This window comes from Rhinoderma darwinii, chromosome 4 (genome assembly GCF_050947455.1).
Source record: "Rhinoderma darwinii isolate aRhiDar2 chromosome 4, aRhiDar2.hap1, whole genome shotgun sequence".
Classification (NCBI taxonomy): Eukaryota; Metazoa; Chordata; class Amphibia; order Anura; family Rhinodermatidae; genus Rhinoderma; species Rhinoderma darwinii.
The window spans coordinates 125,989,763-126,005,727 of NC_134690.1; positions in this window are offsets into that span (position 1 = coordinate 125,989,763).

The window sequence follows — 15,965 nt, forward strand, 5'->3', positions numbered from 1 at the left end:
GATAAGATCACCGAGTGTCTGTGTCTCCGATGGCAGCCGGGGGCCTAATAAAGCCCCCCAGGTCTGCCTGTAGTGAATGCCTGCTAGGTCATGCCAGAGGCATGTCCTAGCAAATGCCGGTCCGTTGTAAAGACAGGCAGTAATACACTGCAATACAGAAGTATTGCAGTGTATTATAAAAGCAATCGGAGAATCGCATATTAAAGTCCCCTAGTGGGACTAGTAAAAATGTAAAAAAAAAAAGTTTAATAAAGTTAATAAAAACAAAAGTGAAAAAAAATGAAAAGCCTACTTTTTCCCCCCTTACAAAATGCTTTACTATTAAAAAAACAAAATAAAGTAAAAAAGTTACACCTATTTGATATCGCCGCATCCGTAACGACCCCGACTATAAAGTGATTACATTATTTAACCCGCACGGTGAACGCCGTAAAAAAATAATATTAAAAAAATGGAAAAATTGCTGTTTTCTGTGAATCCTGACTTAAAAAAAGGTGATTAAAAAGTGATCAAAAAGTCGCATCTAGTCCAAAATGGTACCAATAAAAATTACAAGTCGTCCCGCAAAAAAAAAGCCCTCATACAACTGCATCGCCGGAAAAATAAAAAGTTATTGCTCTTCAAATATGGAGACACAAAAACACAATTTTGGGAAAAAAAAGCGTTTTTACTGTGTAAAAGTAGTAAAACATACAAAGTCTATACAAATTTGGTATCGTTGCAATCGTAACAACCCGCTGAACAAAGTTATTGTGTTATTTATACCGCACGGTAAACTACGTCTATTTGGGACGCAAAAAATTGTCGCAAAATGTCAGGTTTTTTTCTATTTCCCCCCCCCCCCAACAAAAAGTTAATAAAAGTTAATCAATAAATAATATGTACCCCAAAATGGTGCTATTAAAAAATACAACTTGTCCTGCAAAAAAGAAGACCTTTATAAAGCTATGTCGACGCAAAAATAAAAAAGTTATAGCACTTGGAATGCGACGATGGAAAAACGTAAAAAAATTGCTTTGTCATTAAGGTTTAAATTAGGCTGGTCACTAAGGGGTTAACAGATCTATAAGGTCGGAGACCTCATTGATTTCTCTAAATAATTGGACGTGTGGTGCAGGTTACAGAGAGGCAGTCATACCCTCAGCTATATCCGTATTTAGCACGTCATTGTGTTATTTCAGGCCATGTTGTATTTGTGGCTTCTGCACCAGAGATGTGCAGCTCTTCGTCTTGAGGGTACGATATTCGCGTCGTGTGTAGTTGTGGCTCGCAGCCTTGTCTCATGTTTATTTCATGTTGGCGAGCCTCTGGTCTGAATTCCTTTTGGAATACTGATTTCTTATAAATGACCTAACCGAGGAAAAATGTCCATGCAAAATGTTACTTTGTTTAACAAGTGTGTCCTGCTAGTGAGGCCGCAAGACGGGTGTAACTTCTACGTTTATTCTGTGTTCTTTAGCTTTTTTTTTTTTTTTTTGCTTTTTTAAAGGCAAACTCACTTTATCTAATTTTCTGGACGTTTTCTGTGGCCAGGTCAAATTCCCATATCTACAAAAAGAAGTGTTTTTGTTTGTGTAGAAGCAATCCAACCTCCTCATGACCTCCTCGCGGTGGGTTTAGGTACCAGAGGAGCAGCTCCTATTCTGGTGGTCTGGAGCTGTGTAATTCATGGATGGCCACTACCGTGACAAAGTTGTCTGGCCTGTGTTGGTACTATAGTTCCATACATGCGGATTTGAAATAAGAAAGATTAAATCAATTTTCACTTTTCATTGTAAGCCTCCATACACCAGCCCGTCATGTTCGCATCACCCATCGTATGCAGGCTGCTACAGAAACTTGGACATTCAGAGAAAAACTAGGGGGCAGATATAGGCTGTGTTCACACAGAGTTTTTTGCAGGAGGAAGATTCCTCCTGCAAAAACTGCTCCAGAAGTTTTTTGCACAGTAGTCTGACAAAAACTCGTCAAAACACTCGTCGAGGTTTTTTTTTTCCTCTTTCTGACTGATTGAAATGGGGTTTTGGAGGCGGAAACCGCCTCAAGATGGGTCATGACGCTTTTTACCGCGACGTGTTTTTTTTTTTTTTTACTCATGGTAAAAAAAACTCGTCCAACTCCCATTGAAATCAATGGGAGGCATTTTCGGGCAGTTTGAGTTGTTTTTTGGCGCGGTTTCCGCGTCAAAAAACTCTGTGTGAACAGGGCCTTAATAAGCTGTGTGAGATATAGACCGCATGAACTTAGCTCAGGCCCTCTGAACATGTGCCAAATTTATCACAGTGGTGCACGCTCTATATTAAATTTGGCGCATCTTGGTAGACATGCGCAAACCTTTTTATTTTCCTTAAACCAACTCTTGGTTAGCCTAGTTTTTATATGCCATGCCTCCTTCCCCACCAAGCCGTTCCACCTTTTCCAGACACACTTAAAATTGTCAAGTTTGGTGAAATCACCTGTTCTTAGATTAGTGTAATATTAAATGCACCAAAATGCAGAGCCGTTTTTGACGCGCTAACACAGTAGTAAATCTGCCCCTATGTTTACTTCATTTTTAAGTGGCAAAGCCATTATACCATACTACCTCATATCTGCCAATCCTGGGCCCCATGTTGGCATGTAAAGTGTAACAATAAAAAAACTATTTCACCCGCTTATGCCAGGGGCCCCCCAGGCTATTGCCTGGGGGACACATGGTCGCACGGCCCCCATAAGTTGTTAATAAAATGTGTTTTTTGCTTGGTATGTTTTTTCTCTCCCCCCTTTCCCTCTTTTCTCCATTATTATTTTTATATTAGAATGGTACTTACCATTCTGGTGTCCCCCGGGTAAGCTGTGCTGGTGGCACGAGCCGGTTTCCAGATGTTTGTCTCTGGGCAGTTTTGAGTTGGTCCCAGCTGATTGGACCTAGGTCAGCTGTGCAATTGCATGAGCAGGTTCTGGCAGATTCTATCTCCAGGCAGATTTGTTGAAGGCCAGCTGATTGGTCATTGATAAAATCCTAAAGGCGGGAAAATTGGACATAAAAGGAGCAGTTCATCGTGGTCAAGCAGCCAGTTTTGAAGATTGGACCGTCGCCATGGATGTCCTGCTGATGGAGCTGATCAGAAGAGCGGAGTCGGAAGGAGGAGGAGAAGACTGGCTGAGGCAATGCCTAGCAGCAGCGCCGTCGAGTGAGGACGCGGGAAGAAGCGAACTTACTGTGCTGGAAGACGACATAGAGGAAGCAGTGTCTCCTGCTGGGTCTTCGCTCGAGGTGCCGTCATCAGCTGCAGCCAGGAGGAGTAAGTCTGCAACAGAGTCATCGCTGAGGGTGGAGCGCAGTTCGGGAAGTTCGCTCCAGGTGCCGGAGCTTGAGAGAAGGCGGCCGACCGCGTCATCAAGGAAGGTGGCGCACAGTGCTGGAAGTGCGCCGCAAGTGCCGGCGCCATTGGCTAACCCGCCGGCCAGAAGGTTAGTCAGAGAACGGGAGACAGCATGTTGGTCGGCTATCCCCTCCTGCTCCAAGGATTGTGTGGAGGACACAGCTGAAGCGCCGGCCTCACTGGTTTTAGAGGCGGCGCAGGACTTTTCTTCAGAGCTGCAACCGAGGAAGAGGAGCCGGAAGACTAGGGTGGCTTATTCTCCACCCCCGCCAGTATCAAGGAGAAGAAGAGGTTCCAGGAGTCAACTTTCCTGTCATTAAATTTCCCCAGGATTTACAGGCACGCAGCAGGATGTAGCAGGAGCGGTGCCCGACCCAGGACAGGTGGAACAGAGTGGTGAGATGCCAGCTACCCCTTATCTGTCCCACCCCATCCCCCCTCCCCTCAATTCTAATGTAATGTTTGATATTTTACAATTATTAGCTGATTTGGTCAGTAAGTCGGCTGTTCCTGCTAGTTCTCCTGCTGATGTATGGAAGCATAGTAGTCAGCAGTTACAGAATGCTGGTTTTAGTAATATTCCTGTTTTAGGCCTCATGCACACGACCGTATTTTTTCCCACCCGTAAATACTGGCGTAAATACGGGTCCGGTGTCACACGTATTCCACCCGTTTTGCACCAGTATTTACGAACCCGTGCCCGTAAATATGGGTCCGGTGTCACACGTTTTCCACCCGTATTTACGAGCACGTTTTTGGCGGCAAAATAGCACTGCACTAATCGGCAGCCCCTTCTCTCTATCATTGCAGGATAGAGAGAAGGGACAGCCTTTTCTGTAATAAAAGTTAAAGAAATTCATACTTACCCGGCCGTTGTCTTGGTGACGCGTCCCTCTCTTCACATCCAGCCCGACATCCCTGGATGACGCGGCAGTCCATGTGACCGCTGCAGCCTGTGATTGACCTGTGATTGGCTGCAGCGGTCACATGGCCTGAAACGTCATCCAGGACGTCGGGCCGGATGTCGAGAGGGACGCGTCACCAAGGCAACGGGCGGGAGACCGGACTGGAGGAAGCAGGAAGTTGTCGGTAAGTATGAACGTCTTTTATTTTTATTTTTTACAGGTTTATACTGATCAGTAGTCACTGTCCAGGGTGCTGAAAGAGTTACTGCCGATCGCTTAACTCTTTCAGCTCCCTGGACAGTGACTATTTACTGACGTCGCTTAGCAACGCTGCCGTAATGACGGGTGCACACATGTAGCCACCCGTCATTACGAGAGCTCCATAGACTTCTATGGACTGTCCGTGCCGTTATTACGGCCTGAAATAGGACATGTTCTATCTTTTTCAACGGCACGGGCACCTTCCCGTGAGAAAACGGGAAGGCACCCGTCGCCAATAGAAGTCTATGAGCCCGTTATTACAGGTCGTGATTACGACCCGTAATAACGGGAGTTTTTACGGTCGTGTGCATGAGGCCTTAGAGAAAGGAATTGGTGTTTCGGAAACTTGTTGTAAGGAAGTGATGTCTTGCGATATTTCGCCATTAGGTTTTCACTTACAGCCAGCAATTAAGGAGTGTAATTGGAGGAACGAGTTTATAGATTTATTTTCTTTATTACACATCTGCGCAGGAGACTCTTGTCAAGCAGGATGGTAAGTCTGATAAAGATGATGATAAAAAACGTTCTCCTCCTAAGTCTTTCTTTAACTGGCTACAGGCGTTCTGTATCTATGCTTCAGTTTTAGGGGAAAAGTCTTTCATTAATTCTAGTAATTTATTCCAGCATGTAGACATCATTCTTGAGGCTTACCGCCAGTTTGGTGGTTTAGCATGGTACAATTATGATGAAATGTTTCGCCAGAAGATGGCAGTGTACCCTTCATTGAAATGGGGCACTAAGGATGTTGGTTTGTGGCTTAGTTTAATGCTTCCACAAAGGTCAGTGCCCAAGCAGCAGCCTAGTTCTCAGAATACGTTGAGGAAAGGAGTTTGCTTTGCTTATAATGAAGCTCAGTGTAAATTGTTGAACAATTGTCGGTATAAACATGAATGTTCCTTTTGTGGGGGTTCACACCCAATGAGTCGCTGTTTTAAAAGAGCAAACCAGTCTCAAACCCCTAGTTCCAAAGAACAATTATCCAAAAGCATGGACGCCAGTGAAATTAATAAGAATGGCGCCATGGCTAGAAATGTTCCCAGACAGGGAGAAAGCTAATTTAATTTTTAACGGTTTTAAGTTTGGTTTTGATATCCCTTCTTTCAAAGGATCTGGTTGTTGCTGGGTGGATAATTTGAAATCCATCCAGCAGCATAAGGATATTGTGCATCAGAAAATCCTGAAAGAGGTTGAAACTGGCAGGATCGCTGGTCCTTTTATACATCCGCCGTTTACAGACTTTAGACTTTCACCTTTAGGAATTGTCCCTAAGAAGGAATCGAATTCATTCCATTTAATACATCACCTTTCTTACCCGTTTAAGGCTTCATTAAACGATGATGCTGACAAGTCTAAAGCGACAGTACACTATGCTTCGTTTGATCAGGCTGTCTCTTTATTGAGACAGTTTTGGTCAAAATGCTTTTTTTTAGCTAAAGCTGATATCAAATCAGCCTTCCGTTTACTACCAGTTAACCCTGCAGGTTTCAACTCTCTAGGTTTTCAATTTGAAGATAATTATTTCTATGACAAATGTTTACCAATGGGTTTTTCTTTATCTTGTTTCTATTTTGAGGCATTTTCATCCTTTTTACATTGGGTAGTGCAGAAACAAATTCCGGATGGAGGTGTTCTGCACTATCTTGATGACTTTCTGTTTATAGGTGATGCTAGTTCTGAGTTATGTTATTCTTTATTGTTAAAATTTGTTGTTTATGAATTTTTTGGGTGTTCCGTTAGCAGAAGAGAAGACTGTGTTTCCATGTGGATCATTAGAATTTTTAGGTATTAGAATAGATTCTGAGAGAATGGAATTTAGTTTACCAGAGGAAAAATTGTTAAAGTTAAGGGTTTCTTTAGTCAGTATGTTAGCTAGGAAGAAATGTTCATTACGTGATATGCAGTCACTTTTAGGTTTGTTGAACTTTGCCTCTAGGGTTATTCCTATGGGAAGAGTTTTTTCAACAAGGGGTCTTAAATCACCTAGGTCCCATATTAGGTTAACGGTTCAGCTTAAAGAAGATTTAGCTGTATGGCTAGAATTTTTATCTAAATTTAATGGACACAGTTGCTGGCAGTTTAATTTTGAGGATTCTGACTCTTTGTCTTTATTTACAGATGCAGCCGGTAGTATGGGCTACGGGGCATTCTTTAATGGTCAATGGTCGGCTGAGTTATGGCCCAGTGCTTGGCGTGTAAACAAGGTTACTTCAAATATTGTCGTCTTGGAATTATTTCCGATTTTGATAGCCATAGTTGTATGGGGTCATTATTTTAAGGATAGGAGAATTTTATTGTTTACGGATAACAAAGGTGTGGTCTTTGCAATTAACACATTATCTTCAAAATGTGAATTAGTAGTTAAGATATTAAGACATTTAACCCCTTCAGGACTGAGCCTGTTTTGGCCTTCAGGATGAAGCCGATTTTTAAAATCTGACATGTGTCACTTTATGTGGTAATAACTCCGGAATGCTTTTACCTATCCAAGCGATTCTGAGATTGTTTTCTCGTGACACATTGGACTTTATGTTACTGGCAAAATTTGCCCGATAGATTCAGTATTTAATTGTGAAAAACACCAAAATTTAGCGAAAAATTGCAAAATTTAGCATTTTTCTAAATTTAAATGTATCTGCTTGTAAAACCGATAGTAATACCACACAAAATAGTTACTAGTTACCATCCCCCACATGTCTACTTTAGTTTGGCATCGTTTTTTGAACATTCTTTTATTTTTCTAGGACGTTACAAGGCTTAGAACTTTAGCAGCGATTTCTCATATTTTCAAGAAAATTTCAAAAGGCGATTTTTACAAGGACAAGTTCAGTTCTGAAGTGGCTTTGAGAGTCTTATATATTAGAAAGTCCCCATAAATCATCCCATTTTGAAAACTGCACCCCTCAAAGTATTCAAAACAGCATTCAGAAAGTGTATTAACCCTTTAGGCGTTTCACAGGAATTAAAGCAAAGTAGAGGTGAAAGTTACAAATTTCATTTTTTTTATAGAAAATTCATTTGTAATACATTTTTTTCTATACCACAGAAGGTTTTTCCCAAAAAATGTAACTTATTATTTATTGCCCAGATTCTGCAGTTTTTAGAAATATCCCACATGTGGCCCTAGTTCGGTCATGGACTGAAACACAGGCCTCAGAAGCAAAGGAACACCTAGTGGATTTTGGGGCCTTCTTTTTTTAGCATATATTTTAGGTACCATGTCAGGTTTGAAGAGGTCTTGTGGGGCCTAAACAATAAAGACCCCCAAAAGTGACCTCATTTTGGAAACTACACCCCTCAGGGAATTTATCTAGGGGTATAGTTAGCATTTTGAACCCACAGTTTTTTTGCTAAATTTATTTGAATTAGTTTGTGAAGATGAAAATCTACTTTTTTCTGAAAAAACGTAGACATTTTTACTTTTTTCAAGGTATAAAAGAGAAAAAACACCCCAACATATGTAAAGCAATTTCTCCTGATTATAGCAATACCCCATATGTGGTAATAAACTGCTGTTTGGACCCACAGCAGGACTCAGAAGGAAAGGAGCGCCATTTGGATTTTGAAATTCTGATTTTGCTGGAATGGTTTTCAGTGCCATGTCCCGTTTGAAATGCACTGGAGGGAACAAAATAGTGGAAACCCCCGGAAAGTGACCCCATTTTGGAAACTACACCCCTTAAGGAATTTTTCTAGGGGTAAAGTTAGCATTTTGACCCCACGGTTGTTTTGCTGAATTCATTGGAATTATTCTGTAAAGGTAAAAATCAACTTTTTTTCTGAAAAAAGGTAGCCATTTTTTATTTTTACAAGGAATAAAGGAGAAAAAGCACCGCAACATTTGTAAAACAATTTCTCCTGATTACGGAAATATGCCATATGTAGTAATAAACTGCTGTTTGGACCCACAGCAAGGCTTAGAAGGGAAAGAGCGCTATTTGGCTTTTGGAGCTCAAATTTAGCTGAAATGGTTTTTGGGTGCCATGTCGAATTTGCAAAGCCCCTGAGAGGCCAAAACAGGGGAAACCCCCCAAAAGTGGAAATTACACCACTTAAAGAATCTATCTAGGGATATAGTGGGCATTTAGACCCCACAAGTCTTTTGCAGGATTTATTAGAATTAGGCCGTGAAAATGAATATCAACATTTCTTCCACTAAAATGTTGCATTTTTTTCAATTTCACAAAGGATAAAGGGGGAAAATGCACCCCAACATTTGTAAAGCAATTTCTCCTGAGTACGGCAATACCCCACGTGTGGTCATAAATGGTTTTTCATTAGAAAGTAATTAACCCTTTCTGGAGTGATCCATTTTTTTCTTTTCCTTCTTAGTTTTTTCCTCCCCGCGTTCCAAGAGCCACAACGTTTTTATTTTTCAGTCAATAGAGCGGTATGAGGGCTTATTTATTGAGGGACGAGCGGTCGTTTTTATTGGTGCAACTTTTTGGTACATACAACTTTTTGAGCACTTTTTATTAAATTTTTAGGTAGAGCCAAGGTGACCAAAAAAACTGCGATTTTGCCGTTCTAAATTCTTTATTTTTTACGTGAGACGCTCCAAACATCACCCCCCACACTACGACATGCTATGTCATGGTGCGCGCAGGGGTTAATGCGCAGCGCATGGTGCGGAGTGAAAATTACAATTTTCCACTCATATGCAATTTTAGTGCACTACATGTTATGCCCAGTTTGTGCCACTGAAGACAAATAACTCAAAATAATAACCGGGTTCTCCCGGGTATGGCGATGCCATATCTGTGGACGTAAATTGGTGTTTAGGCACGCTGCAGGGCTCAGAAGGGAGGGACGCCATTTGGTTTTTGGGGCGCAGAGTTTGCTTGGTAGTTCTGTTTGGGGTTTTACTGGTGTTTCAGTTTATAATGTGGGGGCATATGTTATCTGTGCGGGGTACATCAGGGTACATGTTATCTGTGCGGGGTACATCAGGGTATATGTAATCTGTGCGGGGTACATGAGGGTATAATAATGCAGTAAATAAATAATAATCTGCAGATGTGTGGCTGGTGTCGCACTGATAAATGGCGCCCGATCTTATCTGCTTTTGGACACTCTGCACATTTTGCATCGCCATATTCTGGGAGCCAGAACTTTATTTTTTCACCACCGGAGCCGTGTGAGGGTTTATTCTTTGCGGGACAATCTGTAGTTTTCATTGGTACCATTTTGGGGTACCAGAAATTTTTTTGATCACGTTTTATTCCATTTTTTGGCAAGCAAGGTGACCAAAAACCATCAATTCTGACAATGTTTTTTATTTGTTTTTTTTATGGCCTTCACCCTGGGCTATAAATGACCATTATACTTTATTCTGCGGGTCGATACGATTACAGCGATACCAGATGTATATAATTTTTTTATGTTTTGCAGCGTTTGTGCAATAAAATCACTTATTTATAAAATAAATTAATTTTTGTGTCACCATATTCTTAGAGCCATAACGTTTTTATTTTTCAGTCAAAAAAGCGGTGTAAGGGCTTGTTTTTTGCGGGACGGGATGTAGTTTGTATTGGTACCATTTTGGCGTACATGCGACTTTTTGATCACTTTTTATTGTATATTTTGGGAGGGTTGGTAACCAAAAAATTGTGATTCGGGCACTGTTTTTCGTTTATTTTTTTCGCTGTGTTCACCGTGCGGGAAAAATAATATTACAGTTTTATAGTTGGGGTCGTTACGAACGCGGCGATACCAAATATGTGTACTTTTTTTAACGTGTTAATTTTTTTCCTATAATAAAAGTCTTATTATAGGAAAAAAAGCATTCTTTGTTTATGTCACTTCTAACTTTGATTTTTACACTTTTTCAAAACCTTTTTATTATCTTTTTTTTACTTTTTTTACTTGTCCCACTAGGGGACACTTAGACTTGCAGCTCTGATCGCTGCTGGAACACATTACACTACACACGTAGTGTAATGTGTTCTAACGGTCATTGTGACATAACTGTCACACTGACAGGAAGCAGAGGAGGAACGGCCGGAGGCTGATCCTCCGAGGCTTCCGTACATAACAACCCGGAGGTCATTGTCTGGCCTCTGGTTGCCATGATAAGGATCGCCAGCCCCCGCAATTACATGTGGGGGGCTGCCGCATCGAAGGGGTTAATTGCCGATTTCAGCGGCGACAGGCCGCTGATCGGCAACGGGGAGAGCAGGGCTGACACCCTGCACAGTTAACCGCCGCTGCGGTGTAGCGCCGCGCGGCGGTTAACTTTTAAAGCGCGGACGTAACTGTACGCCCAGGTGCGCGAAGTTACTGCTTATCTGGACGTACAGTTACGCCAAGGTGCGGGAAGGGGTTAACCTTATGCTGTCTGAAGTTGAACATCTGGTTGAAAGCTAGCTATATAGAATGAAAAAAGAATGATATAGCAGATTCATTATCTCGTTGTCAGTGGCGGAGGTTCAGAACACTGGCGCCAGAAGCGGAGCTTTGTGGAATTCCGTGTCCTCCTCATTTATAGAATCTGATTTGGGACTAATCTATGTTAATATTCAGAGATCCTTGGCTCCGAGAACATGGGCTGATTATTCAGCTGCTTGGAAGGAGTGGGTTAATTTCTGTGTTAATGAGAACTGTAATTTCTTTCATAATGAAGTAGGTCTAGTTTTGAAATTTGTATGTAGCCTGATTAGTAGGAGGCTGTCATTTGCCTCCATTTCTAAGTCTCTTGCAGGCATCTCTTTCTTTCTTAAATTAAACAGTTGTGCGGCTATTTCTTCGCTCTTCCCAGTTAAAGAGGCTCTGTCACCAGATTTTGCAACCCCTATCTGCTATTGCAGCAGATAGGCGCTGCAATGTAGATAAGAGTAACGTTTTTATTTTTTAAAAACGAGCATTTTTGGCCAAGTTATGACCATTTTTGTATTTATGCAAATGAGGCTTGCAAAAGTACAACTGGGCGTGTTTACAGTAAAAGTCCAAGTGGGCGTGTATTATGTGCGTACATCGGGGCGTGTTTACTACTTTTACTAGCTGGGCTTTCTGACGAGAAGTATCATCCACTTCTCTTCAGAACGCCCAGCTTCTGGCAGTGCAGACACAGCCGTGTTCTCGAGAGATCACGCTGTGACGTCACTTCCCCAGGTCCTGCATCGTGTCAGACGAGCGAGGACACATCGGCACCAGAGGCTACAGATGATTCTGCAGCAGCATCGGCGTTTGCAGGTAAGTCGATGTAGCTACTTACCCGCAAACGCTGATGCTGCTGCAGAATCAACTGTAGCCTCTGGTGCCGATGTGGCCGACACGATGCAGGACCTGTGAGTGACGTCACAGATCTGCACTGCCAGAAGCTGGGCGTTCTGAAGAGAAGTGGATGATACTTCTCATCAGAACGCCCAGCTAGTAAAAGTAGTAAACACGCCCCGATGTACGCACATAATACACGCCCAGTTGTACTTTTACTTTTCAACACGCCCAGTTGTACTTTTGCAAGCCTCATTTGCATAAATACAAAAATGGCCATAACTTGGCCAAAAATGCTCGTTTTTTAAAAATAAAAACGTTACTGTAATCTACATTGCAGCGCCGATCTGCTGCAATAGCAGATAGGGGTTGCAAAATCTGGTGACAGAGCCTCTTTAAGCAGCTTTTGAAAGGTTACCATAGGTCAGCACCGGTTGTGGAAAGGAGAAGGCCTATTTCATTAGATTTGTTGTTAAAATTATTCAATGTGTTTACATTTAGTTTGTTTTGATAATTTTGAAGTGTGTTTGTTTAGAACAGCATTTGTGTTAATGTTCTTTGCAGCCTTGAGAATAAGCGAACTGGTGGCAGAGAGTAAAGTTTCAGTCTCGGGCCTCCCATTTCAGGATGTTAGTTGCAAAGTTGACCATGTTTTGTTATTGTTAAAAAAATCTAAGACAGATCAATTAGGAAAAGGTCGTTTGGTTAGAATTAATCCGTTTTCGGGTTCTGTTCTTTGCCCAGTTTCTAATGTTAAACATTGGTTGTCAATCAGGCCGAGTCTTGGGGTTGCTTTTCTGATCCATCAGAATGGGGATCAGCTGTCCAGATTTCAGTTTAACTCTGTTTTGAAGAAATGTTTGAAGTCCCTGAAGTTGGAGCATTTAAAAATATCCTCCCATTCATTTAGAATAGGTGCAGCTACGGAAGCTGCACAGTTAGGAATTGATGAAGGGATTATAAAAAGAATTGGTAGGTGGGAGTCTAATAGATTTAAACTATGTTCGACCAGACTTGTTAGTAGTGTAATTATATATCCACAGGTAAGCGTTTGGTTGTTTGGATCCTTGGCCACTCTTTTATATTTTGGGCACAGAAGAGAGCCGCGAGAAGGTCCTATACAGAAAATTTGTCTATGGAGCCGCTAGTTTTTTCTGTTTTTTGGCATGGGGTAAGGGGTTTGCAATGGAAAAACGTGTTTTCTTTAGTTAAATCTCTGAGTTCTTATTGTCCGGATCCAAATTTAATTATCATCCATGCTGGAGGTAATGACCTAGGTAAAGAAAAGACTTTGGACCTACTTTGGGAAATGAGAAGGGATATAGCCTTGATAAAATGTTTTTTCCCTGACGCTACTATTTCCTTTTCAGAGATTATTCCAAGACTGCTATGGTCCTCTGGAAATTATAAGTTTTTGAATCGAATCCGTAAAAGGATTAATAGAGCCATGTCTAAATACATGTCGGTCCTCGGTGGTCTTTCTTATAGACACAGTGACCTTGAAGACCTCTCAGACGGGCTGTTCAGAAATGATTGTATACATCTTTCTGATGTGGGTATCAATTTTCAATTTGGGCCTGCAGAATTTAATTGAAGAATGGCTGCGGTGTTTTGGGGGGGGGCCATGTCTTGGTAATGTCATGGCTTGTGGGGTTTGTCACCCAGCTAATGCTGGGCAGACTTGGTTTTTATTGGTCAAAATATTTATATTTTATTATTTATTCGATTTATTTATGGTTATTCTCTTCTAATTATTTTATCTTAGGTTACCCTTAATAAACACCGTGGCCATTTTTATCCAAAGAAACTGTTGTCATGTGTTATTTCAGTTTGATTGAGTATTGTGGGGTTTGTGCTACCATGCCAGGGGCCCCCCAGGCTATTGCCTGGGGGACACATGGTCGCACGGCCCCCATAAGTTGTTAATAAAATGTGTTTTTTGCTTGGTATGTTTTTTTCTCTCCCCCTTTCCCTCTTTTCTCCATTATTATTTTTATATTAGAATGGTACTTACCATCCTGGTGTCCCCCGGGTAAGCTGTGCTGGTGGCACGAGCCGGTTTCCAGATGTTTCTGTCTCTGGGCAGTTTTGAGTTGGTCCCAGCTGATTGGACCTAGGTCAGCTGTGCAATTGCATGAGCAGGTTCTGGCAGATTCTATCTCCAGGCAGATTTGTTGAAGGCCAGCTGATTGGTCATTGATAAAATCCTAAAGGCGGGAAAATTGGACATAAAAGGAGCAGTTCATCGTGGTCAAGCAGCCAGTTTTGAAGATTGGACCGTCGCCCTCCCTCCTTATTGTTTTTTTTAATTCCTTCATGTCACGTTGTTTGTTAGAGGGGTTTGTCACCCAGCTAATGCTGTGCGGACTTGGTTTTTATTGGTCAAAATATTAATATTTTATTATTTATTCGATTATTTATGGTTATTCTCTTCTAATTATTTTATCTTAGGTTACCCTTAATAAACACCGTGGCCATTTTTATCCAAAGAAACTGTCATGTTTTATTTCAGTTTGATTGAGTATTGTGGGGTTTGTGCTACCATGCACTTTACATAACATGATAATTTTTCTTGTATTTAAAACCAGAATTGAAGGACCTATTAGGTGTACTTCCCATTGGCATACATTTTTTTTCCAGAAATCTGCGCCTGCTCGTCACTGGTGTAGATTTTACATGGTGGCGCACAGACCAGCTAAGATTTGTCAAACAAAGGCGTACACTCCTTAACCCCTTCACGTCCACCCCATGTAGATTAACGGGTTGCAAAGCTGGTCGTTGTGCCTGCAGCCCGTTAATCCACGTGTGCTCCTAACAGAGCACACAGACGCTCCCCGCAGCCCGGCATCTCCCAGTCCAGGCTGCTACTAGCAGCCTTAGTACTGGGGGAAAACATCGGGTCGGATCACAGCGGTGATCCGAACCGATTAACCCCTTAATTGCGGCAGTCAATAGTGACCGCCGCATTTAAGTTCTTATAGCAACATCGGCACCCCGCTACGCGATTGCGGGGGCCGATTGTTGCGGGGGGCGATTGCTATGGCAAATGGAAGCCTAACAAAGGCTTCCTATCTGCCATTACGTTAGCCGATTAGGCCCCGCCCGGAGGCGGAGCCTGATCGGCTTGCTGTCAGTGAACAACTGAAAGTTCTAATACATTGCACTACATGGGTAGTGCAATGTATTAGAACATCAAACAAACAGTTGGACCTTCAAGTCCCCTAGTGGGACTAAAGAAAAGTGTAAAAATAAGTTGTAAAAATACAATAAAAGTTTCAAATATTAACACAAAACACAATCGCCCTTTTTACTTTATCAAGTCATTTATTATTGAAAAAAATAATAAAGCCATACATATTTGGTATCGTAACGACCGTAACTATAAAAATATTATGTTATTTATTCCGCACAGTGAACGCCGTAAAAAAAATAAAAAAAAATACTGACATAATTGCTATTTTTTGGTCACTTTGTCTTCCAAAAATTGAAATAAAAAGTGATCAAAAAGTCGCATGTACCCAAAAATGGTACCTATAAAAACTATAACTCGTCTCGCTAAAAATAAGCCCTCATACAGCTCCGTCAACGAAAAAATTAAAACCGTTATGGCTCTCACATCTAACTTGGTGACAGAAAAAATCCATTCTCTTTACAAAGGTTATTTTATTGTGCAAAAAGTTGTAAAACATAAAAAAGTGCTATAAATTAGGTATCACCGGAATCGGACTGACCCGCAGAATAAAGCTAACACGTAATTTATAATGCGTGGTGAACGCTGTATAAAAAGAATTTAAAAAATAATGTCAGGATGGCTGTTTTTTGGTCACCTTGCCTCCCAAAAAAAAAAGGATAACAAGTGATCAAAAAGTCGCATGTACCCCAAAATGGTACCAATAAAAGCTACAGCTCGTCCTGCAAAAAAAAAACAGCCCTCATACCGCTACGTCTATGAAAAAATAAAATTAGTTAAGGCTCCAATAAGCCAGGAAATAAAAATATGCAGTTGTGCCGGCCCGAGGGAAACATTTCTTCTGTTTCAAGAGGCGATTTATCAAGGCCCTAAAATTAGGGATCCAGGAAGGGGAGGGCCCAAACATATCCGCTGGAAGCGACGGTGCCCGTATTATACCAGGACAATACTTCTCAGCAAAATTCCTCAAACTGCAAAGGTGCGGAGTGTGGACCAAAAGGGGGATAAGAAAGGACACCGTTTATCAGTGCGACA